The following is a 12,671-nucleotide window of genomic DNA, read 5'->3' as shown; positions in this document are numbered from 1 at the left end:
TCAAAGGACCTGCCCGGCACTAGCTAAAGAGCCCGCCGGCAAATTCCATTGGCAGTTGGGAAAACCTGGAGGACGCGCTCCTCGACAACTTCTAGGGCACATACGTGCGACCACCGGATGCCGATGACTTGAGCCACATTACCCAACAGCTCGGAGAGTCAGCCAGGAAATTCTGGACTCAGTTCCTAACCAAAAAGAACCAAATAGTCGAATGTCCGGACGCCGAAGCCCTGGCAGCCTTTAAGCATAATATCCGTGATGAGTGGCTTGCCCGACACCACGTCCAGGAAAAAACAAAGTCCATGGTGGCCCTCACGACACTCATGACCCGCTTTTGCGCGGGCGAGGACAGCTGGTTGGCTCGTGGTAGCACCACGCCTATAAATTTCTGCACCTCAAATGTCTGCGACAATAACGGCAAGCCACGACGCAGTAGACATAAGCGACGGAACAACGGCAACAACACTGAAGACACGGCGGTCAACGCCGGATTCATTGGCTCCAAATCCGGTCAGCAAAAAAAGCCGTTCAAAAGAAACAATCAGGGACCATCCAGTCTGGACCGCATACTTGAGCGCCCGTGCCAAATTCATGGCACCCCGGATAAACCAGCAAACCACACCAATAGAGACTGCAACAAGCCGGTAAAATAAACGCCAAAAACAAGGACAAGGGGCTGCACAGCGACGATGACGAGGAGCCCCGGCGTCCGAACACAGGGGGACAAAAGAAATTTCCTCCACAGGTGAAAACAGTCAATATGATCTACGCCACCCACATCCCCAAACAGGAACGAAAATGAGCACTACGGGACGTCTATGCGATGGAGCCAGTCGCCCCAATATTTAACCCATGGTCAGCCTGCCCGATCACCTTTGATCGTAGGGATCACCCTACTAGCATCCATCATGGTGGTTCAGCCGCATTGGTCCTAGACCCAATCATCGACGGATTCCACCTTACGCAAGTCCTTATGGATGGCGACAGCAGCCTGAACCTGCTCTATCAGGACATAGTGCACAAAATGGGCATCGACCCTTCGAGGATCAAGCCCACCAAAACCACCTTCAAAGGTGTAATTCCAGGAGTAGAGGCCCGTTGCACGGGCTCCATAACACTGGAAGTGGTCTTTGGATCTCCGGATAACTTCCGAAGCGAGGAGTTAATCTTTGATATCGTCCCTTTCCATAGTGGTTATCACACACTGCTTGGACGAACCGCATTCGCTCGATTTAATGCGGCACCACACTATGCATACCTCAAGCTCAAGATGCCACGACCTCGAGGGGTCATAACAGTCAACGGAAACATGGATCGCTCTCTCCGTACAAAGGAGCATACTGCAGCCCTCACGACAGAAGTACAATGCAGCCTTCTCCGGCAAACCACCAATCCGGCGACAACAACCCCGAACGCCGTCAAGAGAGTCCGGAGTACCCCGCAATAGGACCGCCAGGCACACCAAGAGCGCGACTAGCAGTCCGGCCTCCGCTCCAGCCCCACCAAGGCAGCATTCATGCCGCGCGTACACAATTACGCGCTCACAATACCATGGGCATAGGCGGAGGTGCAATAGTGACTCAGACAACAGTGCGGTACAGCCGCAACATACTTTAATAACCCCCCTTTTATCTTTCAGGGCACTGCTTTCGGGCAGCCTCTTCAGAAGAGATGGATTGTCGGGCTTGCACAGGAGAAAAATCTAAGGAGGCAAAAGGCTTTACGCACGAAAGGAATACCCAGGTGGGGTCTATTCACGATCGTTATACCTGTTCTATATACCTACATGCGGCCCGCCCTTGGATAGGACATGTCAAATAGTCCTATTTACCTCTGCTGAACGCATTCATTGTAAACATACGCTTAGACGTATTATACATCAATGGGAGATTATATACAGCGTCAGCTTATTATTCCTATCTGCACATTTTTTTCTATAAATGTTTATTTACTCTTGCATCCGTACACTTTGGTACGTTCAGTTTGCCAGGGGCTTCTTATGGCGCCCCTTAATACGGCAAGACAAGTCCGAACACTTTCGATAGTGCGGCACCCTGAACTTATAGCACTATATGGATCAGCTCCGAATCATGTCTTGGGTCAATAGTTGGGTTAGCCCGACTCCCTTGTTTTGGTACCTTACGTTCCGTTATATTGGCTAAGGTAGCGCAGGAAGAACTACTGCGATTGTGTCCCGGTTCTTCTGGATGAACACCTCAGTAGAGAAAGCCGAAAACTGACCGGCATGATGCGGCGAGAGCTGGTCGCTGTTCCAGAGGTTTTAAAATCCTTAAAGATTTTTTCCACTTTAGGCGAGGAATCGGCCTCGTCCGATTTAGGCGTATGTAGCGCCCCAATTCGGCTTTCCGAATTCTAGGGGCTTCACCGAAATTTAAAATTATAGACTTCTATGGCTAAGTGAAAGTTATAAAGCCGCATAGTCCGATTGCCTTGTTCGCTGCGCCAAACACCTCCTTTAGGGACCAAAAATTTGGATAAAGAATGTTTGGGTTTTTTCCACGAACACCCCTGTACTAGTTATGTGGGGGCGGAAGCCGACGACTGGCCTACTTTCAGAATTCTATAAACAATCGCACATGAGGTAATATTTTAAATCAAAACAAAGCGCTATATAGCGCAAATGACTTTGCCTTTATATTACAAAAATGATAGAAGTACAGTCACTCAAAGATCGTGTCCTTGGTACATTCATCGGCCACGAGACAAGCGCCTTTCATAACGCCATCATAATATTTTTTGGGACAGCGATGCGCCTTGCCGTCTGGCGGTCCATCCTTCACCAGCTTCTCCGCATCCAGCTTGCCCCAATGCACCTTAGCACGAGAAAAGGCTCGGCGGGCACCCTCAATGCAAACAGATCGCTTGATCACTTCAAGCCGCGGACAGGCATTTACCATCCGCTTTATCAGGCCGAAGTAGCTAGCGGGCAGAGGCTCACCAGGCCACATTCGGACTATGAAATCTTTCATAGCCACTTAGGCCGCCCTGTGGAGTTCAACCAACCGCTTCAGTTGGTCACTCAAAGGCATTGGGTGTTCGGCTCCAGCATACTGGGACCAGAACAACTTCTCCGTTGAGCTCCCCTCCTCGGCACGGTAGAACTCCGCAGCATCAGATACGCTGCATGGCAGATCTGCGAATACCCCTAGAGAGCTCCGATTCCGAGTAAGTAAAAGAAACGTCTCGTCCACATGCTTGCTTTGCATAAAGAATGTCTTACCAGCCGCTATCTTCTTGGCCGCCTGGATTTCCTGCTGGGCCTTTTCGGCTTCGGCTTTGGCGTCTTTCATACTCGCAAGGGCCTTCGCAAGCTCAGACTCCTTCGTCTTGAGGTCACCCTCTAAGGACTCGAACTTCTTGCCGAGCTCTTGGAGCTCTTGCTGTACCTCGCCCACCATAGCATTCTGCTTTTCACGCTCAATGCGCTCCATGGCCGCCTTGTCTTCGGCCTCGGACAACGCTTTCTTTAGGGACGCCACTTTGGTTGTGACCCCTATTACAAAGTCACGACGCTTTGTCGTTAGAATCACCAATTTTGTCTATTCTTTATCATATGTGAATGGGGTATCACTCACCTTTGTTATTTTGACTAATGTTGAGTCCATTGATTATACGCACTTTTACCTTTCCACCATTGCTAGCCTCTTCGGTACCGTGCATTGCCCTTTCTCACCTTGAGAGTTGGTGCAAATTCGCCGGTGCATCCAAACCCTGTGATACGATACGCTCTATCACACATAAACCTCCTTATGTCTTACTCAAAACAGACACCATACCTACCTATTATGGCATTTCCATGGCCATTCCGAGATATATTGCCATGCAACTTTCCACCGTTCCGTTCATCATCATATTGCCATTGTAGTTGACATCGTATTTGTGGCAAAGCCACCATGCATTATTTTTCATACATGTCACTCTTGATTCATTGCACCATCCTGGTACACTACCGGAGGCATTCATGTAGAGTCATATCTTGCTCTAGTTTCAAGTTGTAATTCATATGTTGTAATCAATGAAAGTGTGATGATCATCATTATTAGAACATTGCCCAAAACAGGCCAAAAAAAAGAAAGGCCCAAGAAAAAGAAAAGAAAAAAGAAAAGAAAAAAGAAAATAAAAAATAAAAAATAAAAAGGGCAATGTTACTATCTCTTTTTCCACAGTTGTGCTTCAAAGTAGCACCTTGTTCTTCATGTAGTGAGTCTCATATATTGTGCTTCAAAGTAGCACCATGTTTTTCATTTAGTGAGTCTCATAGATTGTCTTTTTCATACTAGTGGGTATTTTTCGTTATAGAACTTGGCTTGTATATTCCTACGATGGGCTTCCTCAAATGCCCTAGGTCTTCATGAGCAAGCAAGTTGGATGCACACACACTAGTTTTCTTTTGTTGAGCATTCATTTATAGCTCTAGTGCATCCGTTGCATGGCAATCCCTACTCCTCATGTTTACATCAATTGATGGGCATCTCCATAGCCCATTGATTATCCTCGTCAATGTGAGACTTTCTCCTTTTTTTTGTCTTCTCCACACAATCCCCATCATCATATTCTATTCCACCCATAGTGCTATATCCATGGCTCACGCTCATGTATTGCGTGAAGGTTGAAAAGGTTTGAGATTATTTAAGTATGAAACAATTGCTTGGCTTGTCATCGGGGGTATAGAAGTTGGGAACATCTTTGTGTGACGAAAATGAAGCATAGCCTAACTATATGATTTTGTAGGGATGGACTTTCTTTTGGCATGTTATTTTGAGAAGACATGATTACTTTGATTAGTATGCTTGAAGTGTTACTATTTCTTTTATCAATATGAACTTTTATTTTGAATCATTTGGATCTGAACATTCATGCCACAATAAAGAAAATTACATTAAGAATTATGCTAGGTAGCATTCCACATCAAAAATTCTCTTTTTATCATTTACCTACTCGAGGACGAGCGGGAATTAAGCTTGGGGATACTTGATACGTCTCCAACATATCTATAATTTTTTATTGTTCCATGCTATTATATTAACCCTTTTGGATGTTTATGGGCTTTATTTTACACATTTATATCATTTTTGGGACTAACCTACTAACCGGAGGCCCAGCCCGTATTGCTGTTGTTTTTTTGCCTATTTCAGTATTTCGAAGAAAAGGAATATCAAACGGAGTGCAAACGGAATGAAACCTTCAGGAGCGTGATTTTTGGAACGAACGTGATCCAGAGGACTTGGAGTGCAAGTCAAGAAGTAGCCGAGGACTCCACGAGATAGGAGGGCGCCCCCCCCCCACTATAGGGTGCGCCCCTGTCTCGTGGGCCCCTCGGGTGTCCACCGACGTACTTCTTCCTCCTATATAAGCCTACGTACCCCGAAAACATCCAAGGAGCACCCGAAACACAATTTCCACCGCCGTAACCTTCTGTATCCACGAGATCTCATCTTGGAGCCTTCACCGGCACTCTGCTGGAGGGGGAATCGACCATGGAGGGCTTCTACATCAACATCCTTGCCCCTCTGATGAGTTGTGAGTAGTTTATCACAGACCTACGGGTCCATAGTTATTAGCTAGATGGATTCTTCTCTCTTTTTGGATCTCAATACAATGTTCTCCCCCTCTCTTATGGAGATCTATTCGATGTAATATCTTTTTGCGGTGTGTTTGTCGATATCCGATGAATTGTGGGTTTATGATCAAGTTTATCTATGAATAATATTTGAATCTTCTCTGAATTCTTTTTTGTATGGTTGAGTTATCTTTGCAAGTCTCTTCGAATTATCAGTTTGATTTGGCCTACTAGATTGATCTTTCTTTCCATGGGAGAAGTGCTTAGCTTTGGGTTCAATCTTGCGGTGTCCTTACCCAGTGACAGAAAGGGTTGCAAGGAACGTATTGTATTGTTGCCATCGAGGATAACATGATTGGGTTTATATCATATTGCTTGAGTTTATCCCTCTACATCATGTCATCTTCCTTAATGCGTTACTCTGTTCTTATGAACTTAATACTCTAGATGCAGGGAGGAGTCGGTCGTTGTGTGGAGTAATAGTAGTAGATGCAGGCAGGAGTCGGTCTACTTGTTGCGGATGTGATGCCTATATACATGACCATGCCTAGATAATCTCATAATTATTCGCTTATCTATCAATTGCTCGACAGTAATTTGTTCACCCACCGTAATACTTATGCTATCTTGAGAGAAGCCTCTAGTGAAACCTATGCCCCCCGGGTCTATCTCTTATCATATTTGCTTCCAATCTACTTTTATTTGCATCTTTCTTTTTGCTTCTATATTATAAAATACCAAAAATATATTTATCTTATCATACTATCTTTATTAGATCTCACTTTCGCAAGTGGCCGTGAAGGGATTGACAACCCCTTTATTGTGTTGGTTGCGAGTTCTTTGTTTGTCTGTGTAGGTGCGTGGGACTTTTGAGGAGCCTCCTACTTGATTGATATCTTGGTTCTCAAAAACTGAGGGAAATACTTACGCTACTATTGCTGCATCACCCTTTCCTCTTCAAGGAAAACCAACGCAAGCTCAAGACATAGCACTGCCCTGCCCCCAAACCCTAGGGCCGCTGCCGCCGCCACTCGCCACGCCGCCGCTGCCCCGCACCGCCGCCTGCCGCCTCGCACCGCCCGCCGCTGCCACCGCCGAACCAGCCGCCGATGAGGTAGCCACCGCCGCCATCGTTCATTTTTTTAAAAGCAATCGGTTTTGTTTAGGAAAACCCTAGATCTGGTTTTTCTGTTAGATCGGTTCGTTTTTTTTTCGATTTAGTTAAATAGGGGATGTTCGTCCATACGTTCGTTTAAATGAATGTTGTTTGTCCGTTTAACGCAGACAGCGAATGTTTGTTCGTTAGCCTGTTCGTCAGTTTTTGTTTTTCTAGGTTTTTTCGCGATTATTTTCGATCGCGATTTCTGCCCTAATCTTCATTTTAGTTTATCTATTTGCTCGTTTATCAGAATCAGGTGATTCAAGCGCCTAGATCTTCGTTTCGAAGCCCTCTTTCTGTTTAACTAAACTGAAGAAGATTTTGGTACAATAAAATTTGACTTTAGTCCATATTAGTAAACAGATCTTGTTTCTTTCGTAGTTTGAGTTTCGTTGCTCCGTTTGAATTGTTTCTTTTTGCAAACCGGAGTACTTCAGTTGAACTTTCTGGTTAGATCTTTTTATTTGAGTTTTACCCGATCTTCTAGTTGAGTGCTCATTGTATGTTATTGTTTGTTTACGATAGAACACCCAGAGTGCGAAGCGTGCTACTACGAGTCCTTAGGTTTTGCACATCATCAGCAAGGCAAGTAACACTTTGATCATATCTCTTTACTACCCAGTTTTTATGCATTAGAACAATCCTCAAACATTGCATGGTTAGGATCTGAATAACATGTGGGTTTGGGAAGTAGATGATGAGGTAGAACCTATTGCCCTTTTATTATCAAACATTTGGGAGTTACTTCTACGTTATGCTGAGGAATTCTATGCTATGCTCGTAGATGTGGTTTGGGTGTGTGTATCCATGACATATGTGAGTTTTGTTAATTAATGGTTAACCTAAGGTGGCTACTTAAATACACATCTGAATGGATTGGTTGAGGCACCCTGGAGTACCCAGTGGTTGTCAGGGCACCTGGAGAATCCAGTGTTATCCTAGGATATCCCGGAGTACCCGTGAGATCAACCTACAGTTCGCCACCCAGGCTCAAAGGGATCATAAGATCATTCATGCTAGAAACTTCCGTGTGCATCCACAAGCCAATATGGGTTCTAGCATAGTTGGGTAAGTTGTGTGAAGCTCTTGAAGAGGTAGACTAACAGATGTAGTGGGTTGTAGGTGGTACTATCTACCCAGAGTAGAGAGTTAATGCTTCAGAAAGGCTGTGTCTCGAATCTCCGATCATGGATGTGTTCGAGTCTTGTGGGGAAAAGTGCGCAAACCTCTGCAGAGTGTGCAAACTAATCGTGGTTAGCCGTGTCCCCGGTTATGGACATCTTGAGTATCTGGATCTTGGATTATCATGTTTATCTCATCACTCTAAATTAATTTGATTGGGTTTTAATGATGATGTTTAATTGGGATTGAGTTGGAGGAACCTTCTCAATGTTTAACAACCACCATGATAGTTAAATAAATTGTATTCCTTTGTTGTAGGGAAAAATTGGCTTTATGCAAAACTGTAACCATAGAGCTTTCCACCAGCCAAATATGCATGTAGTTATAACATTTATTCTATTCATTACTCTATGTGTTACATTGCCAGCATATTCCATGTGCTGACCCATTTTGGGCTGCAACATATCATGTTGCAGACTTTTCAGACGATGTGTAAGGTGCCATCACTACTAGAAAACCCCCTACTAATGGCGCACCTAGTATGGCTATTAGTGGCGCATCAGTGGTGCACCATTAATAGCACGTCATTAGTAATTTTTACTAATGGCGCACCACCTGGTGCGCCATTAGTATCTGGTATACTAATGGCGCACCTCGGGTGCGCCATTAGTATAGGCCAGGGTGCGCCATTAGTATGCCTCCCAGGGGCCATGTATACCCAGGTGCTTTGGCATACTAATGGCGCACCACCTCTTGATGCGCCATTAGTAACCGCGGCATACTAATGGCGCACTGCCCAGTGATGCGCCATTAGTATGCACTGTCATACTAATGGCGCACTGTCATGTGATGCGCCATTAGTATGAATATTAGTTTTTTTTATTTTTTTATTTTCTGTTTTTTGCACAGGTTACAAAATGTATAGTTTGACAAAATATAGACAGCACACATCAACAACAGATTCATCAAATACAATAGAAGATTAGTCTTTGAATACAATTCATCATATTAGTCTCCGAATACAATTCATCATATTAGTCTCCGAATTGAAAAGACCGAACTAAGATAGAACATTATATTACAAGTCTCGAGACCGCGAGTAGCGAGTCTGTCTTCACATTACAAGTCGATATCGATCATCTAAACTACCATCACATAGAAGAGAGCCGCGGTCATCACGATGAGCATCATCACGATGAAACTCGTCTTCATCCGGTTCCTCCAACGCTCCCTCCCCTCTCCCGCTAGATAGCGGGCGTATCTAGATTCGGCCTCGGCCCTAGTGGTGTACCCTTTGTAACTGTTACCGCTGAATCGGTGAACCTATCTCCGACACTCCTCCCAGTCATCGTAGACTCCGGGAACCTTACCCTTGTACACGACATACGTCGGCATCACTATGCACTAGCCAAACGAAACGTTAGTACCAATTCACAGACAATACATAAGCAATATATAAGTATGCAACAGAACAATCGGAAGAGAAAAGCAAGACATTAATAGCATCGATTACATCTAAGTTGAACGACTCTCGAAACCAAAGAGACATACTACAAGTTCATTAAAGTTTAATTACAACATGAGCCAATCGATGTTTTAGAACTAGACAACTCGACTCAAGGGACCGGAGCGTGGATGAAGCCGTCGTCTATCGTGGGAGTCATGAAAGAACGGGCGTTGTCATCCTGCATTTGTAGCATTGTGTCGATGTCACTGTTGGACGGTTGATTTTTGAGGTAGAACTGCCCCGAGGTACGAAGGACATCTTGATGGATGATTTCCGCAAACTCCGACTGGATGCGAAAGAATTCTTGTCGGAGGTCCGCGTCCTGGATTGCCGACACGCTCGCGGCCCAATCTTTGAGTTTACTCGGTAGCAGAAGTTGATGATGGTCCCGTACGATCGCCCGCATGTGATGGATGGCGTAGTACGCACCCTTCTGACCGCCAGGCGGCTGCTTGACGCAGCAGAACGTCGTATTGTGGGAGAACACGTGCTTGCCGTACTTACGAATAGGCCTGGTGAAGGTGCCTCCAGATTGGGCGTAGCCGGGGAGAACATCATCAAGAACCTTCTTGACATTTGTGTAGTCTACGTTCGACTGACGGTCCGGGTCGAAATACGTGGCCATGGAATATTTGGGGCTTAGGAGGATGAGCGTGCAACGTGTGTCACTGCAGAAAACACGGAATGTTAAAAGAAAAACGATCTAAATGTAAGAATTCATATGTTACGTGCCGGTTGAGGGGAGGACTTACTCGGGAAAGTAAGGCACGAGGAAGTTATCCTTATCTTGGTTTGCCAGAATGACGCCTTCGAGGTAAGAACTCACGACTTGCCGGTCCCCAGCGCTGCCCAAGATCTTGGCACGCATGTAGAAGGGGTCGACTATCACGATGTCCGGGGTCTTGTCGCGAATGATCCACATCTCCATACTCAGCGAAAATAGCCGAATGAAGGTGTAGTGCAGCGGATGAAGGTTCAACATAGCGTGGATGTCATCAAAACGCAAGACGATCATACGCCCGATGGAGTTATCCACAAAGCCCTTGCCCTCTGGCACCTTGGCCGCGAAAACCGGGTATGCCACATCCTTCTCTCTGAGACGCCGCTTCTCCAAAGCAAGAACACTGTCATGCAGACTCCGCATAGCACCGGTTGCAGCATTGAGCATATTTGTCGGTAGCATCGCCCTACCCGCCACATGCACCCTCCTCGAGATATCCTGCGGTGAAGGTGGCCCGTCCTGAGCACGGATCGTACTCGGTGCCGGCTGGCTCGCACCCTTCTTAGTCTTTCTTTTGCGTGCCTTCTTCTTCTCCTGTAATGGGACCGAGTTCTGCTCACAGACCGCCTTCTTGAGTGTGTTGGGGCTGATAATATTTCGCACCTCGCCTATCTGAGGCTCGGTGAAGTCGGCAGCTGGAGGCGTCTCCTGAGAGCTGAACGCCAGACGGCGCCTGTTGCAACTTGGCTTCTCCGCGGTACGAGCTAGATCGCACACGTCTTTTGTTGGGTTTGGTTCTTGAGAAGGAGGCCCCATGAAGTCGCCATCGTACCCATGCTCGGCAAAGTACTGATCAACATTGCCAAATGTATCATCGTCGTCGTCGTTCTGATCCTGTGCCATATGCATGTTTGGATCCAGTGGCATAGGGATGTCCGGCACCGTTACGGCGGTCTTGCCACGGGCCGACTTGGCGCCGGCACGACTGGCGGTGTTGTCTTTGGGGTGGTGTCCCCCGCCCCCAAACGAATCTGGCTCTTCGGCCAAAGCAGGGGCCAGCTCAGGCAGGCGCTGAGGGTCATCACGTCTTCATCGTCGGCCCCGACGGGTCGAATCGGAGGTAACAAGTCGTCGCAGCCTGGCAGCACCCGAACCAGTTGAACCCTAAACATGTTGGGTGGCATCTGGGTACCGTGGAACAAGGGGTTGCCCGGTTGAACGATTTTTCCCTTGGCGACATCGACCAACTCATTGTTCACGAAGTGGAGGAGAGTGCACGGAACGTCGGCGGTGCCCTGCGAAAACATGTAGGGCGTCAGGGATGCCCAGTCAAAGGCAAGGAGATGAAGTCCTCGGCCGAGAGAGGCTTAATTAGTTACCGTGATGATGGCGTCGAGCTCGGCTAATGTCGAGGCAGCGCCAACGGCGGGCGTACAGTTGACGGAGGGGCCGCTTGCTGAAGAGGTGCCGGCCGGCGTACACCCGGGTGCATTAAGCTCCCGTGCCGGCGTCGGAGACACCAATGTCGCCTCCGCCGGAGGCACCAATGGCCCCGCCATCGCATTATGCGAGTTGCTGGCCGCGAAGCTAGGAATCGGGGGCGGCCCCTGTTGGCCGCCCGCAATCCATGCACTCAACCCCGAGATCAAGGTAGGCACAAGGGCGGTGATCGTCGCTCCGAGTCGTTGTTCCACTTGCTCTTGGACAATCTCCGGAATCCGCGCCACCTGTGCCTTGAGTTCTTGAACCTCTCGCGCCTGGCTTTCCGAGCTGGTCTTTTTCTCCTTCCGCACACCAGCGGTATAGTATGACCCCCATTTTGTCGACAAGCCTTTGCCGGCCACACGACCAGCTGACGTCGGCTTACCGAGCTTATCCTTGTTCTTCATTACATTCAACCCCCTATTTAGAGTGGTGTCCCAAGGGTTGCTCTTAGTCGACCCCGCGCTACTGCTTTCAGTCGCCTGCGGAAGGAATGTGAACCATTTAGAAATTTGGCTTCATTAATTAGAATGCAACCATATGGAGCTAATTACGCGGGGGTGTATTCCTTACCAGAACAAGCTCAAGCTGCCTGGTCTTCGGATCCGTGGTAAGCTCCTTTGTTTTCGGGTCCTTCTTGTACCGGGCCCTGACAAAGTTCCTGGTCTGCTTGTCACCGTATGTATCGAAGAGGGGCGGTAGGCCTTGCTCGGCATGGTCCGCCTCCTCCTTGTCCCATATAGGCTCCGCCACTCTGTAACCGCCGGGACCGAGTGTGTGTTCCCCTATGTTCAGCTCCCGCATTTGTTTCCCCCACTCACTTGATTGGGAGCTTGCGGTGCTCAAGCAATTGATCTTGAAGTCGTTGTAGTCATCTTCGGTGATTGAAGGATTTTTCTCCTTGATCTTCTGATAACTCTCACCTTTCTCGATCATTCTCTTCACATTGCTTTTCCAAGTAGACAGGGCCTTTCTCATCTTCGTGAGGGCAGCATTGTTCACTTTATTCCCTTTGAGGCTTGTGTTTTCAAATTCAGCGGGGAACTTGTATCGTTCGTGCAGCTTCGTGAAGAGGAGGTTGCGCAAATTCCCTCGGTCA

This window comes from Triticum dicoccoides, chromosome 6B, assembly GCF_002162155.2.
Source record: "Triticum dicoccoides isolate Atlit2015 ecotype Zavitan chromosome 6B, WEW_v2.0, whole genome shotgun sequence".
Lineage (NCBI taxonomy): Eukaryota > Viridiplantae > Streptophyta > Magnoliopsida > Poales > Poaceae > Triticum > Triticum dicoccoides.
Note: the sequence above shows the minus strand (reverse complement) of the source record.